The following is a 24,610-nucleotide window of genomic DNA, read 5'->3' on the forward strand; positions in this document are numbered from 1 at the left end:
ATGTATAGGGTAGCCTTGGCAAAAATATCTTCAGGTGCGTCTTTTCTTACTCAGCAGCGACTTTTTTTCTCAGTACACCTAATCACCATCTTCCACATACAGGAATAAAGTTCACGCTTCAATGCGTACTACTTCTCATTTCAGGTTGGACTTTCATAGTAACTCTTCCTGACGATATTGTATTCGGGAAACTAGGTTGGGAAATTTACAGACCAATAAAATAACCTAGGTAAAACCGATCAGTGTACAGTAGTCTGCAGTACTAATATTAATTCCGGGGACTGGCGTGGAGAGATTGTGAAAGAATTTAGGTTTAAAGTGGTTAAAGCAAATATCAGCTTTTTTCGTGTTGTTTTATATTTTATGACAAGCTTTGTTGTAAAGCAACTCCCATTTTCATTGGTCTTTGAACTAATATGACTTTTTTTTTTTTTTTTACTTGACTACAACCAGGATTTTACTTCATTAAGAAACGACCTTTTGTACAGAAGGGCTTAAGGATCGCTGCACCAGATACGTCCAGCTGGAAACTCGCCACAAAGCTGAGTAAAATCGTCTGGTTGTTTCTTACTGAAATGCAAAAAACGAAAAAAAATTACCATGATAATGAAATTACCAAGACATAAGTTCTTCAATATTCATTTCTCTTTTCATTGCGTCTCGACACACAGACGTCCTTGACATACTCTCAGTTGAATGACAATGTATAGGGCTAGCAGGAATACATTACTGGACCTATCCCCATCCTGAGAGAAATAATAGTAACAGATTTAACATTCAGACTTTTATAACTGGTAGACGAATAAAATCGTTTAGCATTAGTCAGGATAAAATACTTGTTTCGTCCCGATCTTCATCGAGTTATAACACTTCCCTCTACTGAATGTAGTTGTCTGACATTAGACGGGAAAGGAAGCGACCACGGAAGAATTAACAAAGCACCACTGCGTAATATTATACTAGTCTCTTATCGTACCGCATTGAAAGACTAGCATCTCATCTTCACAGAACTCAACAGTGGAGGTCTGTATCCTGGGAGAATGGCTTGCACCCAGAATTTGGTTTTATCTCAGGGACTTTTCGAGATTCATTAGGTCTCTCTCTCTCTCTCTCTCTCTCTCTCTCTCACACACACACACACACACACACACACACACACACACACACACACACACACACACACACACACACAATCCTTCCTGACAGAGCAGGGGATACGTGCACGAACAAAAATGTAAATACTCGCACAAAGGCAAAGGATCTTTTTGGATGATCCTCACTTTGATGTATCGACGGGTGGCATATTTCCTATCGTTTGTTTCTACCTGTATCTCAGTCATGGATAATGAAACGGAATTCCTTTCATGTCCTTTTGTATAAGTGTCTTTTTGTTTTTAGCAAAAAAATTTTCTTGGATTTCTTTTCAGTCTTATTTTATTTTGGATATAACGCCAACTTACTTTTCTAGCTTCTTTTTATATTAGGAAAGAATATAATTTCCCTGATTGTTTTCCTTTACGTTGTTAGCGACGAATGTTCCATAACATTATTGTCGTTTTTGACTTCGGGATAATATATTGGATCTTATTATGTCCTTGTTTTTCTATACACGCGCGCGCGCGCACGCACGCACACACACACACACACACACACACACACACACACACACACACACACACACACACACACACACACACACACACACACACACACACACACACACACACTTCTATCTATCTGTCTACAGTAGAGATAGGTAAACAGATAGATAGATAGAGAGAGAGATAAACAGACAGAAAGATAGATAAATATACATATATTGGTAGCAATGAATGTACTAGGGCTTCTTTATCTTCGAGTTTTGTTTATGATATATTTTGAACTTGGTATTTCATTATATATATATATATATATATATATATATATATATATATATATATATATATATATATATATATATATATATATATATATATACAGTATATATACACGAGTATGTATAGAAATAAATCCCCAGTTTAACGTACCTCGGGAGACTGAGTATCTGAGTCTACGGTCACGACGAGGCCACTGGATATCCGTCGTCTACAATGGGCAATGTCCGTTAACTGGAGAGCAATACATGTGTTTCCTGTCCGTTTTACTCCACCAAGGGTGTGATAAAAACGAAATTATTGGCCAGGTAGCGTAAAGTCGGTCAGTATTAATTTTTATAATTTGATTATGTTATCGTATTCATTTAATTTCAACATTTGCCAGAAATCCCACCTCAGGTGGTCCACTGGAATAACGTGTTTTCATCTTTAGTAAAGCAGAATTCCCCCAATTATTTCGTATAACGTATATCGTTCTCCCTTGGTACTCCAAAACGAAGTAATAATCATCAAAGAACAATTGTCAACTCTTCTGTTCATGCCAAATATTAGTCACAGTATATATATATATATATATATATATATATATATATATATGGAGCCTCTGTAGTACAGTGGTAGAGTCTGCGTTTCGTACATGGGTGAACCAGGGTTCGCGCCCCGCCAGGGTAATAAGCTTTGGGAGTGTTCACCTGGCCAAGTACTGCATTGGCGGACACAAGGGGTGCTGTGGTTGAACCAGTGTCGCATACTATAAGAATGCTTGCAACCAATCGGCTTGCGCGGGCCGATTACACTTGGTTCACAGACTACATACATATCCAACGCCACTCGAACACTACAGGCACACTTACAAGCACTTCTCACCCTTCATATAATCTCTACCAGACAGCCTAAGCCACTTGGTAGAGATACATTGGCTGTATCGTCCCGACTTCGGTCGAGATAGGCCGATCCTGCAGTGGATACTCAAACGGCTGATGAGGAGAAGGATATATATATATATATATATATATATATATATATACATATATATATTATATACGAATCATTTCCTGTGGCACCCCACGGGATGCATAGGCCTTCGTTGAACTCTCTCCACCAATATTTGTCTCTTGCCATTTCCTTCAGGTCCCACCAACACTCCTCTCCTGCTTCTCTTTTCATTGTCCTCAACCAGATTTACCTCGGCCTACCTCTACCTCTTCTTCCTCTAACAGTCCACTCTGGCACATCCTATATTAAACTGCCTTCTTTTTTGTATATGTGCCCCAGCAACCTCCAGCGAGACAGTCTCACATACTCAATAACTGGTTCCACCCTCGTAATATCCCTTACTCTTTCATTTGTAACTCTGTCTTGCCACTTTACCCCAAGAATCCTTCTAAGTATTTTATTCTCAAATCCTAATACTTTCTGATCTGTTACAATTGTACTGTACCATGACTCATGCCCATAAATTAAAATTGGTCTAACCATGGACTTGTAAATTTTCACTTTAGTATGTACCGAAAGCATATTATCATTCCAAACAGATTTCAACACTCCAACAGCTCGCCAAGCCTGTCTAATCCTCACCTCAATTTCATTGTTTAATGATCCATTAGATAATACAATCGTTCCCAGATAATTAAAGTTTTCTACATTCTTCACCACATTATTCCCAATTACACAATCGATGTGGTTCTCCACTTTCATATTAATAATTTCAGTCTGTCCATAATTTATTACCAATCCCACTTTTTCTCCTCCCTCCACCAGACTAGCAAGCACCCTCTGCATCTCGTAAATACTTCAGCAAATCAGTACAATATCATCATCATAGTCCAAATCCATCAGCTACTTATTTTCTTTCCAGTTAATTCCTGCACTTGTTCTCCTTTCCAACCTTTCTCATAACGTAATCCATAACCAAAACAAACAGCAATGGCGAAAGAAGTCTCCTTGAATCACTCGAGACCTAACTTGAAATGGATCACTCAAAGAACCACCCACCATTACCTTACAAAAAGTACCTTCATGCAGGCTTCTAATAATATTTACAAACTTTTTTGGTATACCATGAAATCTCATAATTTTCAACACATTTTCCAAGTGAAACTCTATCAAACGCCTTTTCAAAATCCACAAAACACATACTAGGTGTCATTTTCATCTCATTAGCTTGTTGCATTAGATGCCTTACAATAAATATCTGATCATTACAACCTCGACCCTTTCTAAATCCCGCTTGTTCTTCTCTAAAAATTTTGTCAATTACTGGCTCTATTCTGTTCAACAAGATTTTAGAAAAGATTTTTGCAACTACAGGTGTCAAAGTTATCCCCCTCCATTTGCCACACACACTTCAATCTCCCTTTTTTGGTATTTTTATAATGACTCCATTTTTCCACTCCTCTGGAATTCCACCATTATCCCAAACCACATTAAAAAGTTTCAAAAGCGCATTCATCAACTCCTCATTTTCCACTTTAACCATTTCAGGAAATATTCCATCCTCTCCTGGGGCCTTAAAATTCTTTAACTCCTTTGTAGATTTTGCTGCCTCTTCCAAATCTCTCTCGGCTGGCAAAATGTCCTTTTCAGCTGGGATTGGTCTATTTAGAACAGATTCAAAGTGCTCTTTCCACCTTCCTTTTATATCCAAATCTCTAGTCATCAAATTACCATTCTATCTCGTACAGGTGTTTCCTTCCTTCTCTTTTCAGTCCCAGTTAACTCCTTTATGGCCTGATAAGCTGCTCTTGTGCTCTGACCGTCATTTTTACTTAATTTAATTTCTGTCTCTGTTGCCGTTTCATCACATAGCCTCCTCTTATCACGTCTAACAAGTCTTTTTACTTCAGAATGTAAACTCCAGTACTTTGCTCTAAGTACTTCAACTACCTGACCATCAACATGCTGTTCTTCACTTCTTAACTTCGCCTCTTTGATTTTCTGAACTGCATTCCATTTTCATCTGACATCCACTTTCTCCTTCTCGCTTTTCCCTTTTTCTTAATAGTAACCTTAGCACTCTCATGCAAAACCTCTTTTACCTCTCTCCGCATTTGATTAATATCATTGTTTTCAGAATCATTCTTTTTCTGTGCCTGCCCTCCTCTCTTCCTATTTCTCCCGTCTTTCCTGTCACTACTTATTGCTTTTCTTTTCGTTACAGGTAGCTTTACATTGAGTGACAAGCCAAATGGTTTCCTGTAAGCCAAGAAACCATTTACAACGCTGGGTGGTAACCATATAACCAAACCATACGTGCTCCCTACGTGTCAAGTGGGTTGGTGGAGGGTTAGTGCCCCTCCCTGTAAAACAAATAACTCAGAGTCAAATGGCCACCCCGTACGGGATTATGGCGTCTGGCAATAGATAGATAGATAGAGTTTTCAGAAAGACACAAGTCAAGAGTGAGAGCAGTGGAAATGAGTTATTTAAGAGGAGCCTGTGGAGTCACGTGGAGAGACAGGCTGACGAATGAGGATATAAAGGAGCGTTGTGGTGTGGATGTGGATGTGATAGGAAGCGTTATGAGGAACACACTGAGGTGGTTTGGCCATGTGGAGAGGATGGAGGGTGAAAGACTGACGAAGAGAGTGTATGTGAGTGAGGTGGAGGGGGGAAGAGGGAGGGGGAGGCCGAGGATGAGATGGAGGGATGGGGTGGAGAGGTATATGAGAGAGGGGGGTGTGAGTTGGGAGCAGGGCAGTGAAATGGCGGGGGACAGGGCGACTTGGAGGCGATTTGTTTGTGGCCACCCAAAACGGGATTGAGGCGTCTGGCAATAGATAAATAGATAGATAGTTTTCAGATTCCATCAAAGTCTGCAGGACTAGAAACCTGTTCCTACATTCCCACCGAAACTTTTCCTTCGTGTTCTCATCACTCCTCAGCTCATCAAAATCATACTTATTACCTCCTGTACAATTACCATTAACGTTTCTCTTAAGTTTTATTTTAATCTTTGACACAACAAGTTGATGATCACCACCTATCTCTGCCCCCCTCCTTACGCAAACATCTTGCAAAGAACTCCTATGCCTTCTGCTAATTGCAATGTGGTCAATCTGGTTACAATATTTACCATATGGTGAAATCCAAGTAGTCTTATGTATTTTTCTATGCTCAAAGATAGTTCCACCAATTATAAGGTCATTTGCCAAACAAAAGCTTCCAAATCGCGCCCCATTTTCGTTTCTTATACCAGCACCCTCCTTACCCATACAGTCTTCAAAGCCATCCCTGCTACAACCAACAATCGCATTAAAATCACCAATGCAAACTAACACATCACATCTTGCCACTCTATTCACTACGTCCTGCAGCTTCTCATAAAAGTCATCCTTCATTTCATCAGCAGCCTCATTTGTCGGAGCGTACCCTACAACCATACTGATATTACCATGGTCAGATTTTAAACGAGCATAAAGCAAGCGCTCATTAACTGGTTCAAACTCACATACTGCCTTACAAGCATCTCTACTCAGCAGTAAGCCTACTCCTTGGTAATGATTTCCATCACTCCTACCAGAAACCAACATAGTAATACCATCTTCCATATTCATTTTATCAACTCCAAGCAACCTCGTTTCTGTAAGAGCACGAATATCCATCTTGTAATCCTTGAACACTGAAATAAGTTCTTCCATTTTACCAGTCTGATTGAGATTTCGAACATTCCAGTTTCCTATCCTTAAGGTTCTCTTTGGAGGTATAAACTTATTTCTACACCATGGGATTCTTAGCACCCCCTGCCCACTTAAGGGCTGCTCGGAACTGAGGGCCATTGCCTCGTAACCAGAGTTCATCAATTTTCCTTATGCAGAAAAATATTTTACCCTGGAACCAATGCCAGTGGCTCGCAGGAACCAGACAGTGGAGAGAGGAAATTAACTAAATGAAAGTAAAATGCAGAGGGTTTGGACAGGCAAAGTACAAGGGAAAGAAAGAGAGCAAAAAGAATGTAGATAAAAGTGTCCCTTTTAGTCGCCTCTTACGACAAGCAGGGAATACTGGAGAAGTATTCTATCCCCCCTTTCCCAGGGTATATATATATATATATATATATATATATATATATATATATATATATGGGTTACCGCACCTCATGCTCACCTGTTAGCCACTGACAGAAGTGCATCCGTGGATGATAGTCCCTATCAGTTAGAACTTGTACCGTCTGATGGTGGTATGGATGACTATTATACTAATGAATGGGCCAGTAAGATAGTCACCAATGATGGTTACCCATACACTGATTTCATATCGCAACTGATAAGATGTTTAAACCATTACCTGTGGGTTGTCAACAAACCATGTACTCGTATGCCGGTTGTGTAAATTAATGTTGCCATCTCTCGAGAACGCTGTTTCATCAGCAAATAGCACAAGGGACGGAATCGTGCTAAGGCTTTCCTTCGCTCTGCTAAAAATAATTCGTACTTAATGCTCTGAACTCTCCAACTCAAATTCTTCCCGCTCCTTCTGGCGCCCAGCGAAATACTTTTCTAACAACTTTTGTTCATCATCCTGCCCTCCTCTTTTCCTCTCGGATGACTGTTGTTGTTTCCTCTACTGATACAACAGAGTTCTTCGCTTAGACTTTGTCCTCCACTTCCACCTTAGACGATTCTGGTGCTGTTCTACCATCACTTCTCCCCCCCTAACATAACCATGGCTGACATTAAAATTTCTACAGTTGATGCGTTTTCTGCCATCATTGGCCTCAGTAATAATGAGGCATATGAGCCTTGTCGTCGTCAAGAAGTGTGCTTCTGTGCTTACACCCTGCCCAGGCAAACTCTTTCACCTTTGTCTGTCCAATTGTACTTTTCCTTCTTGCTGGAAGTTTGCACTCATTCAGCCTGTCCCAAAGAAAGGTTACTATTCAGAGCCTTCTAACTTTCTCAAATTCCTTTAACATCCTGTATTTCTAAAATTGTTGAGTCTATTCCTTACACACACACACACACACACACACACACACACACACACACACACACACACACACACACACACACACACACACACACACAAACTCAAGCACCTTCCCTATCATAACCTTTTTTTTCCGATCGTCAGTATGGGTTCTGCCAAGGATGTTCCACTGGCGATCTTCTTATTCTTACATTTCTTTCAGACTGCTGGTCACCCTCTATTCCGTACTTTGGCGAATACTTTGCCATTGCACTTGACATTTCCAAGGCTTTCGATCGAGTCTGGCATAAAACTTTAATTTCCAAACTGCCCTCTTACGGTTTCAGTCCTTCTCTCTGCACCTTCATCTCTAGCTTCCTTTCTGGTCGTTCTATTGCTCAGTGGTGTAGACAGCCACTGTTCTTCTCCTAGGGCTCTCTCCTGTCACAAACTTTCTTCCTTCGTCTCATAAATGACCTACTGTATATAAGCTGTACATAGAACCTTATCCACTCATATGCTGATGACTCCACCCTTCACCTTTCCATCCACTTCTTGCAGCATCCATCCCAGCAGTTACTTCAAGAAACAAGGGATGAGACTATGGCTCGCTGGATGTCTGCTTTGGCTCATATCATTGATTGGGGTAAAAGTATTTTTGTTTTTAATGCGTCACAAACTCAGTTATTACATCTTTCGACCCGTCAGAATCTACCACAGGAATATCCTATAACTGTTAGCAATACTCAACACAGTACTGAGTCATCTTTCAATATTCTTGAGGTTTCATGTTTTCAGGATTAATCATGGAAAGATCATGTTACATCTCTTGTAAAATCTGCTTCCAAGACATTAGGTGCGCTAAGACAACTCCGTGCCTTCTTTACCCTGCATAGTTCTTGGCTTTGTACACAGGTTTTATTTTCTCCTGTGCAAAGTTCAACTCTTCTGTGTGGGAAGGCTCCCCACATACGGCTCTTCTCAGCAAGATGGAGTCAAAGGCTTTTTAACAACTCTCTTCTTCTTGGGGACTCCCTTCAACCTCTCTCTCTCTCTCTCTCTCTCTCTCTTCGCCGCACTGTTGCTTCTTTAGCCATATTCTATCGCTACTTCAATGGCCACTGCTACTCTGAACTGTATGCTTGCATCCCTCAACTACTACCGTGAGCGCGTAACACCCAACTAGCAGGAAACTCTCATCCCTATTCTGTCCAACTCTTTAATGCAAAAATTAACCATTACTCCCAGTCCTTCGTGTATGCAACTGGTCACCTCTGGAACTGTCTTCTTCTCTCTGTATTTCATGCTGCCTATGACCAGTCGTTTAACAGCAGTGTGTCCAGGCATCTAGAAATGAACGGATCTTGAATTTGGCTCTCCACTTTTCTTTCCTTGGAGGGAATAATTTGCGAGCCTCTGCCCCTTGGTTCCTTCTTCTCTGCATTACGGTCCCCCACAGTGTCCCTACTGCCAAATTCAGATCACGAGTAATCCCTGGAATACTTTTTTCTGGATCCATGTAATCCTTTTTAGTGCCTGGTCCTCCATGTTGTACATGCAAATTTTCTGTGGCTGCCCTCTGTCACCTGGAATTGCACGTTGTCGAAAGGCATCGGTTTCACGAAAGCTATGATCAAGTGCAAGAAATGTCTGCCAATTTGGTACTCTGCTTTTTTTTTTTTGCCTATCTACCATTGAGGCCGGAGCCCCTGGTCATTAAGGCAAAAATATATACATGTATATACATCAACACATATATACATATATATATGAACATATATATATATATACATACATACATACATACACACATCCATGCATAGGAACATACACAGTTTCATGCACAGTTATATATATATATATATATATATATATATATATATATATATATATAATAATTTTAATTTTATTATTTTTTTGTAGTTTTATATTTATTATATTTTTTATTTTTTTTATTTCTAACCTTATATTACTTATAAACAAAAATACCTAATCTAAAGACCCTAAAACTAACCACCTAACAGACAAATCGCTAACCTATACTAAATCCTAAGAGACAAATAACTAGACCTACACTAATGTTAAAAAAGCCTCGACCAAGAGAACACCATCGACTGCAGATATGTAATGCCTTTCTACATTGCATACCTGCACTCATCACCTGGTGACTGTCAGTCGAGGCACAACCTAATATAGGGGACATCAATAAACGAAAGGGAACCAGACGAGTCAGGAACATTTCCATATACGTCAGTTGTCGGCTCTAATTAGAATAACTTAAGCAAGATGGTATAATGTATTTACATAATTTGTACAAAAAGTGAAGAACCTCGCCCAGCAGACCACCATCGACTGCAAGTGCCCAATACCTTCCTATATTGCACACTTGCATTCATCAGCTGGTGACTGTCAGGCGAGGAACTCGGCTTAATGTAGGGGACATCAATATTAGAAATAGATCAGTGGAAGGAGGAACTATTTCAAATATATCAACTGTCAACCCTAATTAATATAACAATATATACATATTTACCATTGATAAAAACCATAACCACACAGTAAAAAAAGTCACATCACTGATCAGTCCGGTCTCTCTCAAGAAAGCCATCAATTTATCAGTCATACAATGTCCCCATCACCCAGGATGGAGGAAAGGGTGAATGGGACATCTGCTGCGCCGCAGTAATTTATAAGTGAAGCACGTTCACGAATAAATCGCCGACAGCGCAGGATGATATGACTGATAGATAACACCGCATAATAGATGTCACAGTGCGGTGGGAAGCGTCTTTCCATATATGATTTCATGTGGGTTAAAATGGTGGCATTGAGCCGTAGCCGTGCCAACACTTTTTCTTCTAGGCGACTGGGACGGTTGGCAGTGTCCCAGTCGCCCAGGTAAAGCTTACAAGTTGGAATATTTAGTCTGGTCCACTGACCTTGCCACAGAAGATTTATTGATTTCTCTCCGAGAGAGAGAGACTCGACCGTAGATCACGACGAACGTCCCAAGTCTCCTCGAGCTCTACAGCCGACTTTGCAAGTAAGTCAGCCTGCTCATTGCCATAGATACGACAATGACCAGGCAACCAGATCAGCGTGAATGACTTGTTGCATGAATGCAACTTATTAATGATGCGGCCCTGGATCTCGTGAGAGTCTGTAGTGCAAGATGCAATTGCCTGAAGGGCTGAATTTTAATTTGAAAATATGACAAATGAGTCATGCCTAGAATTGAGAGCATAGTCTATGGCTTTGTCAATAGCAAAAAGTTCTGAAGTAAACGCAGATGTATGAGTCGGCAACTGATACCTGAGGGCACATTCAGTCGACCACACACTTGCACCCACACATTCACTCAACTTGGAGCCGTCGGTGTACAAGTGGTGGGACCCCAAGTGACAAATGATGATGTTACGAAACAAGTGGTGGACCTCCGCCTCCGGCGCCTTGGCCTTTGGTGCTGAGAGCCATATAACATCAACTGTAAAGCCAGGTGGCTCCCAAGGCGCTATATTTTTTAACACCAACTTGTCACAGTCACTGGGGTCCACACCAAGCTCCTGAGTCAGTAAGTGGAGGCGAACAGCAAGTGGCCAACGCACCCCCCGCAGAAGGTGGTGGTATTGACGCAGATGGGTACAGGCCACATTGCCGATATTACTTTTCCTAAATGTCCTTACGCTGTAGGACAAGGCAAGGTGGTCACGGCGAATACGGAGGGGAGGCATATTCGCCTCCACTTCCATACGAGTCACACACATTCGCAAACATTTATTCTGTAGCACATCCAATCCTTTCAGCGTGGCATCGGATGCCGAGCCATACACCTGTGCGCCATAGTCTAGCTTCGATGGAATAAGGGCCTTATACACCATTAATAAAGATTTTCTGTCGGCACCTCAGGTAGTACTCGCTAGGTACTTGAGGACATTTAACGGTTTATCACAACGAGCAAGCAAAGTATTAACGTGAATATATATATATATATATATATATATATATAATATATATATATATATATATATATATATATATATATATATAATATATATACTGATACCCAGAAGGAAAAGGAAACACGAAAGCGCTCGAGATATTTCGTGTTTCGTTTTCCTTGTGAATATCACAAAGTCTATGAATATGAATCACGCTTTATTAAGTGATTTATTTCCATACATACATACATACATTGATATATATATATATATATATATATATATATATATATATATATATATATATATATATATATATATATATATATATATATATATTTATATATATATATATATATATATATATATATATATATATATATATATATATATATATATAAAATTAGTCGTTATCGTCATCATCATCATCAGCAGCAGCAGCACTTACAAGTCCACTGATGAAAAAATGCCTAATCCAACCTTCTCCACGAGTTCCTTGACTGAAACAATCTTTGCCAGTTTTTGCATGGAAACTTCTCTATTCTTTCTCCTCACCTCTTGTCTGACCTTTTTCTGCTATATTTGCAATCTCTTGAGTCCGGGCAGTCAGTCTCTTCCTAGATTAGTTATTCCTTATTCTTGCTACATGACCTGCCCATCTCCATTTCTGTTCTCTTATACACTACAGGTATTATAGTCTTTGACTTTAGTTTGCTGTCTCACACATGTTGATCTCTTCTAGTCCCTCAAATGTATTCCCATCATTTACCTTTCCATTCCTCACTGAGAACGGATCAGTTTTTCTTCCACTGATTCTGTCGGTTTCCAGGTCTCACATCCGTAAGTCATAGCTGGGTATTTGTTATTTACTTTTCATTCCATTCACTTTGCAAGCTGTTTTTCATACGTTTCTATGTTTATCGAAGCCTTTCCATCCAACTGTAATGCGTCTTTTTATTTCGTTTTCATAGTTTTCGATAGTTTTAGCTTTTGCCGCAAGTAATAATACTCCTCAACCCCTTTAAGTGATGACGCTCTCTAGTGTAGTTGGATTATCATTTCTTTAGTTTTACTTTGGTTCATCTCCAGCCCTACTGTGAGACTTTATTTAGGTAACTAACAATTTTTGCAGTGTCACTGCAGTTTCTGGGATTAGGACAATGTCATCTACAAATCATAAATGGTTTATGATTTCTCCATCTATGGTCGTTCCTCTGTTCTCTCACTCTAATTTTCAGAAATTATTTTCCTGGCATGCTGTACATAAATTTGGTGAAACTGTATCTGCTCGAAGCACGCTTTTCTCAATCTTAACTTTTCCAAGTCTTTATATAGCTTAACTGCATCCCTTTCCTCTTTGCATATGTTTCCGAGGAGCTTTGCAATGTTCACATTCATTTCTTTTCGCAGCTAATTTATAATTGCTATGCGCTCCACTGAGTCGAAAGCCTTTTCGTTATCGACAAAACCTAAGCAATATATATTTTTTTTTCATGAAGTTCTCTCAGCTGATTTATTGTGTGTAGAAGATCAATACTTGAATACCCACTTCGAAATTTTACTTGCTCACTAGGTTGGCTTTCCTTCAAATGCTGATGTTATTCTATTAGTAAGGCCTTTACTAGAGAGTTTGTTGATAACCGATAAGCTAATCGGTCGAGTGTTACTAAGATCATTAAGATTAGCCCCTCTTGTGAAACAGAATAACTATTGGCTTATACTATGTTTTGGTTAAGTTTCTTCTTTATACATTACGTTAACATGTGGGCGAGCCGGTTTTGAATTTCTACTCTTTCCGACAATAAACCCGTTACTGTTCCATCTTCCCCTTGGGCCTTTCCTCCATTCATACTTTAAAAAGTTAATTTCGTCTGATGTTACCATTAGTATTTCACGCGCATCAACTGAAAAGTGAACTATTGGTATTGTTGTCTTAGATGCGTATGTCTTTTTACAGAATATAAATTTCTGCAACTGTTTTCACCGTTTTTTCTCATTTTATGATTTCACCATTTTTGCTTTCTGTGATATAATTTGTTGCTTTCCTAGACCCCTGGTGCACTGGACCTTTTTCAGACTTTTCTCTTTTTTATTCATGGTTTCTTTAATCTGAACCACCTTTCTGTTTCGTCTTTCTTCTGTCTCCTGAGAAACTTATTTAACTCTCCTCTCTCTATTCCATATTTCTTTGCTTTTACTTTCATCTAATCTCTTTATTTCATGAGCTCGAGGGTCGTCTTTGATCATTTTTTGGCTTGGGGTCTGTTAGCTTTCCCTACTACCTCCATTGATTCTCTTAATACACTTGATAATCTATCACTTATCTCATTAATTTCACACTTAGCGTATCTTAGAGCCTGAAATGTTTTTTTTTTTTTTTTTTTTTTTTTTTTGTGTAACTGAAAGGCAGCTTCGTTTTCGCTTACTCTTGTTGGGTATACATTTTCATTTTTAAACAGCATTCTTCGTTCACATCTGGCGGTACAATCCACCATCCTATGGTCATTCCGTTTATTTATTGTGTTGATAACTCTGACATTAATGATCGTGATATTTTTAACTGCTAAAATGAAGTCAACTTGTTTGTTTCTTATTTCAGGCTTCTTCAGATCCATATTCTGTCTTTCTTTTCAGGAACATGCTTAATTATTCTCATATTATACGTTAAAGCAAAATTTGCTACCATTTCGCCTGTCATTCCTCTCTCCTACTATGAATTTTCCCATACATTCTTCTCTATTTTTCGATTGCCAAATTTGCATTGAAGTCTACCATGAGTAGTCTTTTTTTTTTTTTTTTTTTTCCATAGTTTGGGAGATAATGTCAAAGAATGTTTCTGTTTCTTCATCAATGCTTTGAGAGGAGAACCGGATATATATATATATATATATATATATATATATATATATATATCGGTATATCTATCTATGTATACAGTATATATATATATATATATATATATATATATATATATATATATATATATATATATATATCATCAGACTGGAAGCCACCTTCTCCTTCAAAAACCATCTACATTTGCTTTCAATGCATGACGCTCACAGACACCCACAACACTGCACCAGTCCACTTAGCTCTTGTGTGATATTTGCAGGTAGCAATGCACCATCTGCATGCATCAGATTAATGGTACGCCATCACCACCATTATTCGCCAGTGCCATCCTTCTCTCCGTGATTTGTGTTTTTACTTCTCTCATAGCCCCATCCATATACATATTGAACTGTCCTGGGAACGTCACAAAACTTTGTCTCACCCCAACACTGATTTTGAAGCACGCAGTATGATGCGCAGCAACCCATTCATCCTACCATCATAAAAATACCTTAATGGCTTTCAGCAGCTTACAGTGAACTCCATACATACGTAAAACATTTCATAATAGTATCAGTTTACTAAGTTGTTTTATTTTCTGTTAATCCGCAAAGTCTAGAGTCTGTCTGATTGCAAAAAATTGATCCACACATCCTCTACAAATCCTTCATTTTGTTAGTCACCTACCAGACATTCTGATATATCTTACTTTCTCTGTGATACTTCTTCCTCATCCATTTCCTACAGTACTTGAGACACATTTATTGGTAGATTTTGCACTAGCGATGCTCACCTGTGTACTTGTACAGGGGCGTAATCACGGCATTTTTTCCACTCAACTGGCACAATCCCCCTCATCCAAGCTTTCTTACATATACCTAACAAACTCTTCTTTCCAATCTCTTGCTGCACTTCATTATCTCTGCATACGCCGCATCAACATCTGCTGCCATTCCATTCTTCAGCCATGTTACGGCGTTCTTACTAATGCCACATTTCTTGGCACAGCACTCCTCCTCAGCACACCTTCAGAATCAGTCATGCTTACAACCGCTTTGCTCTCATCATTCTCATTCACAAGCCTTTCAAATTTATTTTTTATCTGTTCCTTTCTTCATCCCTATTTGTTAGTATTCATCCAATTCAATCGTTCACACTTTCAAAATCTTTTCCAAATACTGTATATCATTATCATTTTTACCTGTTTCACAAACAGTCTGTCATGTTCAGTGTAACTTGTATTCATTTTTCACACAATATCATTATTGATTTCCTTCTTTTCTCCTTTCTCCTAGTAACTGGCCATACCTCATTCTCAATGAATGCCCGTCTTCTTTCATTTGAATTCCGTTGTTTGCATTCACTCTAGCCATTTCTTCCTTATTTCCTACACTCTCAAATTCATCTCACTAAGCTGTATCTCTCCTCTTAGTTGCTAGGTTCGAAACAACGAGAATTTCTTTAGCATTCCAAGCTAAACGCTTCCACAAGTTGTCCAGATTCATCTTCTCCCGATCCGTCGACTCCAGTTCCTCCACTACCTTCACCTGGTATTGGCCTGCCACATCTTTATTACTCATTTTCTCCACTTTCAGTCTTTATCATTGACTGTTCTTTATTCTGTTTAACCACCTATATAGTTCCTCTCAGCTTAACCTCACATAAACCTGTGCATCATCACCTCACTGCTCTGGTGTTAAAACCACCCCCAAGCATGCGAGTACATATTTTCCACAAACACCTAGCAAGTCAAGGTACACACAGCAAAAAAACTATCGTTACAGGGGGGTCCGATGTGCTTCATACTGAACAACCTGGCTGTCTCGCTAGGGTTGGTGAGCCTGACAGTGGGTGAGTTGCCAAATAGGACGAGGTAGAAATATGCATGGGAGAAGCAATGGATATAGCTTATAATAAATATGCAACAAACTCACGCAGGGATACCAATGGAGGAGGCTGTTATCAAAAACCTTCATTCGTGTGTCATTTTATATCGCGCAGGTGTAACGATAGTTTTTTTGTTGTGTGTACATTCAGCACCCTCTTCATTCCTTGTGTACCGTGTATATTTAAGTGAATCTTAGTGCTTACAGTACCAATTACACATGCTTATTTTCCTTTCCTGTGATGCTGATCAGTTGTCTTCCGCTATCTTTCTTCCCTGGTACTCCAAAACGAAGAACTAAGCATCAAGAACATGTTCGTGTCAAACATTACGAACATATATATATATATATATATATATATATATATATATATATATATATATATATATATATAGAAGCAGGGTATATAACTTTGGAAGAGGTAGCAAAATCTATAAAGGAGTTAAAGAATTTTAAGGCCCTAGGAGAGGATGGAATATTCCCTGAAATGCTTAAGGTGGAAAATGACGAGTTGATGAATGCGCTTTTGAAACTTTTTAATGTGGCTTGGGATAATGGTGGAATTCCAGAAGAGTGGAAAAATGGAGTGATTATAAAAATACCAAGAAAGGGAGATTTAAGTGTGTGTGGCAATTGGAGGGGGATAACTTTGACACCTGTAGTTGCAAAAGTCTTTTCCAAAATCTTGTTGAACAGAATAGAGCCAGTAATTGATAAAATTTTAAGAGAAGAACTAGCGGGATTAAGAAAGGGTCAAGGTTGTAATGATCAGATTTTTATTGTAAGGCATCTTCTGCAACAAGCTAATGAGATGAAAATGACACCTAGTATGTGTTTTGTGGATTTTGAAAAGGCGTTTGATAGTGTTTCACGTGGAGCTATGTTGAAAATTATGAGATTCTATGGTATACCAGAAAAATTTGTCAATATTATTAAAAGCTTGCATGAAGGTACTTTCTGTAAGGTAATGGTGGGTGGTTCTTTGAGTGATCCATTTCAAGTTAGGTCAGGAGTGATTCAAGGAGGAGTTCTTTCGCCATTGTTGTTTGTTTTGGTTATGGATTATGTTATGAAAAAGGTTGTAAGGAGAACAGGTGCAGGAATAAACTGGAAAGAAAATGAGAAGCTGATGGATTTGGACTATGCTGATGATATTGAACTGATTTGCGGAAGTATTTACGAGATGCAGAGGGTGCTTGATTGTCTGATGGAGGAAGGAGAAAAAGTGGGATTGGTAATAAATTGTGGAAAGACTGAAATTATTAATATGATCATGGAGAACCAAATCGATTGTGTAATTGGGAAGAATGTGGTGAAGAATGTAGAAAACTTTAAATATCTGGGAACGATTGTGTCATCTAATGGATCATTAAACAATGAAATTGAGGAGAGGATTAGACAGGCTTGGCGAGCTGTTGGAATGTTGAAATCTGTTTGGAATAATAATATGCTTTCGGTACATACTAAATTGAAAATTTACAAGTCCATGGTTAGACCAATTTTAATTTACGGGCATGAGTCATGGTACAGTACAATTGCAACAGATCAGAAAGTATTAGGATTTGAGAATACAATACTGAGAAGGATTCTTGGGGTAAAGTGGCAAGACAGAGTTACAAATGCAAGAGTAAGGGATATTACGAGAGTGGAACCAGTTAATGAATATGTGAGACTGTCTCGCTGGAAGTGGCTGGGGCACATATACAGAAAAGAAGGTAGTTTAATACAGGATGTGCCAGAGTTGACTGCTAGAGGAAGAAGAGGTAGAGGTAGGCCGAGGGAAACCTGGTTGAGGACAATGAAAAAAGAAGCAGGAGAGGAGTGTTGGTGGGACCTGAAGGAGATGGCAAGAGACAAATATTGGTGGAGAGAGTTCATTGAGGCCCTATGCATCCCGTGGGGTGCCACAGGAAATGACTGGTTGATATATATATATATTCAGAAGTAAGAAGGTTAACTAGGAGAGATAAAAGAAGATGTGTGGATGAAAAGGTTGCAGAGACTGAAATCTTAATAAACAAAAATGATGGACAGAGTCAAAGAATAGCATATGAATCGATTAGAGAACTGAGTGGTAATGCAGGTAAACGCAAGGAAATACCAGTTAGAGACAGGGAAGGAAATTTATTGACCAAAGATGGAGATATTAAAAATAGATGGAAAGAGCATTTTGAGACAGTTCTTAATAGACCAATACCACCAGAAGAGGATATACCGTCTGCTCAGGAAGATTTAAATATAGAAACAGGAGAGTTGAGGCTTGCAGAAGTGGAGAAAGCAGTAAAACAGTTAAAGAATAATAAGGCACCAGGGGAGGATGGTTTATTTCCGGAAATGTTTCAAGTGGAGGGGGATAGATTAATTATGATCCTGACCAAGCTATTTAATAAGATATGGGTGACGGGGTTACTACCATCAGTTTGGAAGAATGGTGTAATTGTTAAAGTTCCGAAGAAGGGAGACCTGAGTGAATGTGGTAATTGGAGGGGAATCTCTTTGTCACCGATAGCTTTGAAAGTTTTCAGTAGAGTATTGTTAAATAGGTTGGAGCCAGTGGTTGAGGGTATTCTGAGGGATGAACAGGCTGGTTTTAGAAAGAGACTTGGTTGCAATGATCAGATCTTTATAGTTAGGCATCTGATGCAGCAAGTTAATGAAATGAGAGTACCGTTAAGTCTTTGTTTTGTTGATTTTGAAAAGGCTTTTGATAGTGTTTCGAGAGAGACTATGGGGAAGATCATGAGACATTATGGAATACCAGAGGAGTTTGTGAGGGTCATTATGAACATGCATGAGGACACATTTTGTAAAGTGATGGTTGATGGTTGTCTGAGTGATTCGTTTGAAGTCAAGTCCGGAGTAATTCAAGGTGGTGTTCTATCGCCTTTACTATTCATATTGGTCATTGATTACATTATGAAACGCGTTGGAACAGAAACCGGTGCAGGTATACTTTGGGGAGAGAACAGGAAACTTTTGGATTTAGATTATGCAGATGATATAGTTTTGATTTGTGATGGGCCAGAAGAGATGCAGAGAGTGTTGGACTGTTTGGTGAGTGAAGGTCGCAAGGTGGGTTTGGTTATTAATTGTGGAAAAACTGAAATAATCAATATGAATATGGAAAATGCGCAGGAATGTGTAATTGGATGTATGGTTGTAAAGCAAGTTGATAGGTTTAAATATTTAGGTACTTATTTAGCCAAGGATGGTTCTTTGAACTTTGAATTCGAGGAAAGGTTAAAGAAGGCTAATCAGGCAATGGGAATGCTTAAAAAATATTTGGAATAATAACATTTTTTCTGTGCATACAAAAATCAAACTTTATAAGGTAATGGTTAGGAGTATCTTAATTTATGGACACGAGTCTTGGTACAGCACAGTGACTATGGAAAATAAATTCTTGGTGTTTGAAAATAAAGCACTTAGAAAAATATTAGGAGTTAAGTGGTAGGAAAGGATACCAAATAGTAGAATTAGAGAAATAACGGGAGTACAGCCGATCGATGAATATGTTAGATTCTCACGATGGAAGTGGCTAGGACATGTGTATAGGAGACAGGGAATAGTACGAGGTACACCAGGGTGGGTGGCACTTGGTAGGAGAGGTAGAGGAAGGCCAAAAGAGACGTGGGTGAGGACAATGAGACGGGAAGCTGGAGATGAGTGTTGGGGAGATCTTGAGGAGTTAGCACAAGATAGGATGTGGTGGTGTGAGTTCATCGAGGCCCTATGCATCCCCGAGGGTGCCACAGGAAATTATATATATATATATATATATATATATATATCCATCCATCATCCAATCCTACATTGCCCCATGAGGAGGGTAAGAGCCCGAGGCTGTGCAGTTGGCCCCGACATTTAAGATGAGAGTGACCAGCCTCACTCATCCCTGAGTGGTATTACATGAGCAATCAACCCCAACCACCCCTTGGATGTAAACCTTCACCGGTTCAATCCGATTGGAGTGCAATAATTACCCACTAAACCACCAGGCGCCAAAATTTGGTTATATGGTTACCACCCAACGTAGTAAATGGTTTCCTGGTATACAGGAAACCATTTGGCTTGTCACTCAGTGTAGAGTCACCCACAGGCAGAAAGAAGAGGAAAGAATGAAGGAATATATTATATATATATATATATATATATATATATATATAATATCTCTCTCTCTCTCTCTCTCTCTCTATATATATATATATATATATATATATATATATATATATATATAAAGTATATAGATAGATAGACAGATAGATAGATAGATATGTATGTATATATGTATATACATACGTACATAAATTTTATTTATTTACACTTATACATTTTATATACCAGGTACATATATTCCTAGAGTCGAATGATATGCTTAAATTTTCGAACTTTCTGGCAGAAGAATATTGAAAAATATTCTGTGATGATATCCTGCAATTGGCGTGACAGAATAGCCTGAAAATAATTTCCCCGTTGCTCAGCTTCACCAGCTTTCACTTGCTCTTCTGCCCCATTTTCCCACAGTGTTTTATATTATCTCACCTATCTCCACCGTGCCAGATTTTTCAGCAGTTTCTTTCTACCTGCTCCCATCCTTTTGTGTCCTTTCCTCCAAATTTCCCCTGTATTTATCTTTTATTCTTCTTACCTTTCTCCAGTTTAACTACTGTTTCCCTCTTTTCCTAGCTTTCCCTTGGTTTTCCTCGCATTCTCCCATTTTTCCCTATCTTTTTCCATATTTTTAATTTTTTTCCAAATATCAGCTCTAGTACTTTAGCCTTACTGACATTTTCCTTCCCATCCTAAGTCTGCTTACTTTCCGCCACTTTCTCCCAATACTTCGTACATATCACGTCCTATAATTTTTTCTTAGATTTTCCCAATATACCTTTCCCTTTCTCCATCTTCCGCTTCCGGTTTTTCTTTTCTTTACCCCATCGATTTTCCGCCATTCCCTTAGATATCCCATCACTTCTCACTCCTTTTCACATATACTTCCCCATTTTCACTTGTTTTTCCACAACTTTCTCCCACATCCTCAACGACATTCTAAGCGCCACGCTTAAGTCTGCAAGTTTTTCCAAACTTTGGCCGTCTAATTGCTAAAAATATTTCTGGCTAAGGTTGGGAAGTTCGGGGACTTGATCGTAAAAAATTCATGTTTTTCATATAAATCTAATGCGAGACTTGCCGAACAATGAGCTCTCACCGACTACCCCGGATATGCTCACGAGAGGATAAGAAGTGGATTGTAGAGCCGCACGTCCTTTCTCTGTGTTGCCACATGTCCGTGTGGCTTATATTACACCACAAAGTTATATTCATATTGTACCTCGCATTTCACCTACACACGTGGTTTCCCTCTCGCGTGGTCCCTCGTAGTTTTTCCCCACTTTGTTCTCTTATTTAGCATGGCTACTCATGCCGCTACCAATAGTATTCAATTTCTCATCCCTCCTCACCTGTACTAGTGCAGCTACCAATAATATTCGATCTCTCATTCCTACTCGCCAGTAGTGGTGCCTAAACTAATCAAATTCGCCTATTCAGACGACCTAAGCGTACCTGCGCTCATTAAGGGGTTTAAAACTGAGCTGGCGATAGCCCGCCCCCATTTTTCCCTCTCTGCCTCACCTGGCTAACTATCTGCCCGCTCTCCGTCTCTCCTAGTAAATCTGGCCACGCGGTACGACTTTTACATATACAACACACGTAAACACATCAGCTCAGCACTCCCGCTCCTCACTAAATTCATTGCTCATATTATAGTCTGTAACTATCTATCTAAACAACTGATCTACACATGCTGTAAATGTAATTACCTTGTCCTACTTGAAGGCATGTAATAACTCTGTATTGTTCTAATCAGTAATCACTGCCCTGTCTATTTCTTTCCATCACATGTGTGTTTATCTATCCTTACCATTTGCCTTGGTGCAGCCCTATACTCCGTCTAAAATATCGAGTCACTTTAGGTGTGGCCGCCTGAGGTGTCTGACCGTTTTGTGTTGCCACTTTAACCCCGCTGCCTACTCTGTTCTTTCACACACGTTGGTGGCTTTTGCCATACATGCAAAAGCTTTAGAGGGTGCTATTAAAGGTCCTCCCTTTGCCTTCCCTTCTAAGAAATATTAATTTACATTGTAAATAATTTCCATGGCTTGGCTGTGGAGAATACGTCAGCGAGTTGTAGGGGAAGCTTCCATGATGGACATATGACCCCGAATGAATGAATGACTGCTCCTACCACCGGGTCAGGTAGTAAGGCACGGCGCGGTGACTTTTTCACCCTACTTGACAACGTCGCACAAGCAACTCTGCCACAACGTACAGGGATGTTTACAAGCTCATTGTTTTGTCCTCAGAAAATGAATCGTTTGTAGAATTATATGGTCTTATCAATGTACACAGAATATTTAAATTCATTTAGAAGTAGATAATAGTTAACAATATGAGAGTGAGAGAGGGTGGCGGCGATGATGTGGCATATCCGCTAAGTCCGTAAGCAACACCTAAAGTGACTTGATATTTTAGACGGAGTATAGTGCAATATACCCATAACTAAAACACCGCATCCGCACCCTTCACAAACACTCAAACTCCATCCCACGTTCCCTCATACACTTCTCATTCTCCATTCGAAAATACTTTCACATCTTTACATTTGTGTGAAGCGACGAATGGGAGCGGGTCACTTCTACGATGACCGAAACTGGAGTTCCTTGATACTTCGAATCAGTTGCATTTAAGGTCCTGTAAAATACAACCTATATGTGCGCAGTAGAGCTGCATCCCGTCAGATGCACGGGAGCCGCATATTGCACTGTATCATCTGCATGTCTCATTGACACACAAAAGCTTTCTTCTGCCTAAATGAAATAAAAATCTGACACATCAGTATTAAATCAAAGACAATTCAAACGTGCCTGAATGCGATGTACTGGGATAGAATGTAAACAACCATATCTACAATCATTTTACTTTGTCTAAAATTGCCATCTCTCAATCTTCAGTGCTCAGCTGTAACAGGAGACTGGCATTAGATTATGATGCCAGTCATGAAGCAGTGCTATAAGCAAGATGTAGAGCCGTAGTATTGTCTTATTCTGCAATTTATCTGTAAAAACATCTCAACGTTGGAATATAAGGCTAGGCATGAAAAAATGCCATGGAAAGGCTGTACTGTAGAACCAAAGATATATATATATATATATATATATATATATATATATATATATATATATATATATATATATATATATATATATATATATATATATATATATATACTGTACATGAGAGAGAGAGAGAGAGAGAGAGAGAGAGAGAGAGAGAGAGAGACACACACACACACACACACACACACACACACACACACACACACACACACACACGGACAGAGATAAAGAGAGAGAGAGAGAGAGAGAGAGAGAGACAGACAGACAGACAGACAGACAGACAGATAGACAGAGACAGAGACAGACAGACAGACAGACAGACGGACAGAGAGACAGACAGACAGACAGACAGACAGAGAGACAGACAGACAGACAGACAGACAGAGAGAGAGAGACCGACGGTTACGTAGAGGAAACATCATGTTAGCTACTTCACCTTAAAACATATGATTTCCATTATTCTTTAGACTCCACCAATCGTCTTCATCTACTTTTGAGTATGAACATGAATTTTAGCTGTTCAGATACTTCGTAAATGTTTGAATATCTTGGCTGCATACATATTTTTGGCTGCTTAGATTTTCCTTGAAACGGTAGAACTGTTCATAAATACTGAGCTAAGATGGTTAGCTGAAAAACTGCCCGTGTCTGGGGATTAAGACATGCGATAACTCACTAACCCGCATAATCATATTGATTCATAGCCGAGCTTCTAATATTCTGTTATGTGCTTTTCTGCTGTTATTTTATTATTTTTTTACGGCGGGCGAATATAAACATACTTTCATCATTTAATCAGCAGTAAGACTGACTGATATCTGTGAGTATGAAAATAAAATTCTCATTTCATTTAACAGTCGGTGAGCGAATGACACTGCTTTGATACTAGCCAAAGTCTGGTTGCTCGTGGGAGGTCCGAAGCTGTAACCTGTCGTCCGGGAAGAAGGGGGAAAGACTAGCGCCTTCCACGCTGAGTGTAGTACGAACTTCTG

Source organism: Coenobita brevimanus, chromosome 14 (assembly GCF_032717465.1).
Source record: "Coenobita brevimanus isolate Jiangsu-jjx chromosome 14, ASM3271746v2, whole genome shotgun sequence".
In the NCBI taxonomy this organism is placed as follows: Eukaryota; Metazoa; Arthropoda; class Malacostraca; order Decapoda; family Coenobitidae; genus Coenobita; species Coenobita brevimanus.